This window comes from Tachyglossus aculeatus, chromosome 1, assembly GCF_015852505.1.
Source record: "Tachyglossus aculeatus isolate mTacAcu1 chromosome 1, mTacAcu1.pri, whole genome shotgun sequence".
Classification (NCBI taxonomy): domain Eukaryota; kingdom Metazoa; phylum Chordata; class Mammalia; order Monotremata; family Tachyglossidae; genus Tachyglossus; species Tachyglossus aculeatus.
Window position 1 is genome coordinate 107,364,341 of NC_052066.1, and position 2,106 is coordinate 107,366,446.

General features: G+C 46.6%; 1 non-coding gene across 1 annotated transcript; it reads left to right on the top strand.

The window, feature by feature from the left end:
* The first annotated feature begins 368 nt into the window (after window positions 1-368).
* Window positions 369-506, top strand: LOC119936653. The gene has a single exon (XR_005453816.1). It is a non-coding gene; the product is annotated as a small nucleolar RNA SNORA7 (small nucleolar RNA).
* The last annotated feature ends 1,600 nt before the right edge of the window (window positions 507-2,106 follow it).

Below are 2,106 nucleotides of genomic sequence, written 5' to 3' on the forward strand. Positions count from 1 at the left end.
AATGATTGATTGATTGTCTGGCTCTGGATAATAGTTATTTGCAATGTCAGTGGACCACAGTATGGGGCTTGTGGAGACAAGCCGGCCACTTACCACTGATGATGATGATGATGATTTTCTGGTAGTTCAGGAGGATGTTTATTGGGGAACTAATTCTCCTGGTGGAGTAATCTCGGTGTGTAGGGGAGAGGGGTAACTCAGGTCTCTCACCTGCACCCTGACCCCAGCCTGCACAGACTCCAGGCACTGGGGTGTAAGTCAATCATATTTATTGAGCACTTACTGTGTGCAGTACACTGTACTAAGTGCCTGGGAGAGTATGATATAACACTGTAACAATATAAATACGATTGACTGACTGATTGATTCCCCTCTCAGGATTGTACCTGGAGAGTTTCCAGTACTCTACCAGTCTTGGCTATGGGAGGGAGAGTCCAGCAGAGGCATATCCATTCCATATCTAGCTTGGGCAGTGGCTAGCAAGTGGAAGGCAATCTGCTACAAGTCAAAACTCACCTGTGCTGGTCAGCAGCAGCATGGGAGAGTCGAGGGCGGAAACTCAAGTTGACTGCACGGAAGGAGACAATGGTAAACCACTTCAGTATTTTTACCAAGGAAACTCTTTGGATACACAACCAGAATGATGGCAGATGGAGGTGGGGCATTCTGGGAGAGATGTGTCCTTGGAATCGCTATGGGTTGGAGACAACTCGATAGCATAAGACAAGATTGATTGATTGGGGTGGAGCAGTCAGAGGGACAGGTCGCTGGGTCAGGCTCTGACTTGGGACTGGTGATGGACCGCTCGGAGAATGGATGTGGTGTGGAGGCTATCCCCTGCTGCCTGAAGAGGCATAAACCACTGAACGCAGGTGGAATCCTGAGGAAATGAAAGACATTAGTCAGAAGCCCAACTGCCTTCAGGCTAGCCACCTTAGGTAGGTGTAGGTCTCCATGCACCAATGACAAAATTAGGAAAAATGGGAAAGTGCCTTGATATTCTGGCAAGCAAAGCTGGAGCTTTGCAGGCCTGGAGCTGAGGAGTAGGCAATTCCCACGAGAGAGTTGACCTGGAAAACCTGGAAAGACCAGACCGACTAGCAAGGATGAACTGAACAGTGGCTTCTGGCTGCAGAAGCAATTCCTGGGATCAAGGTGTCAGGCTCTTGTCAGAGTCTGGCATGACAGAAAGGGAAAGGATCTTCTTATTATGAATCACTCTTCATGGGCCAGCAACAGCCATTGGGATGATGATGATGATGACGATGGTATTTTAAAGTGTTTTCTGTGTGACAAGCTCATTTCTAAACACTGAGGTGGATACAATCAATCAATCAATCAATCAATCGTATTTATTGAGTGCTTACTGTGTGCAGAGCACTGTACTAAGCGCTTGGGAAGTACAAGTTGGCAACACATAGAGACAGTCCCTACCCAACAGTGGGCTCACAGTCTAGAAGGGGGAGGCAGAGAACAAAACCAAACATATTGACAAAATAAAATAAATAGAATAGATATGTACAAGTAAAATAAATAAATAGAGTAATAAATATGTACAAACATATATACATATATACAGGTGCTGTGGGGAAGGGAAGGAAGTAAGACGGGGGGATGGAGAGGGGGACGAGGGGAAGAGCAAGGAGGGGGCTCAGTCTGGGAAGGCCTCCTAATATACAAGTTAATCAGGTCGGACACAGTCCCTGTCTTACATGTCTCAGTCCTACTCTACCCAGAATGTAGTCAGAGCTGCAGAAAAGGAAATGCAAGAGTACTCCTAGGTTGGAAGCACAGCTCTCTGGGAGAAGACTCTTTCTCTCACACCTGCCTCAGAACACTCAAAAGGACCAAAAATTTCAGTACTGCAGGTTACCCACCCAATCCAGTTCTAATAGGAAATGGATAAGGACAACTAATAATAACTGTGGTGCTGGTTAGGTGCTTACAAGCACTGTACTAAGCACTGGAGAAGGAGTGTGATCATCAGGTCCCAGCCAGCTAAGGACCCTGAACCTAAGAACAAAGTGTCCAGAAAGCCCTTGTTAACATTCTCCCACAGCTCAAAGAAGACTAATCCAGAGCCAGGGAGGAATGGCTCTTCATCAA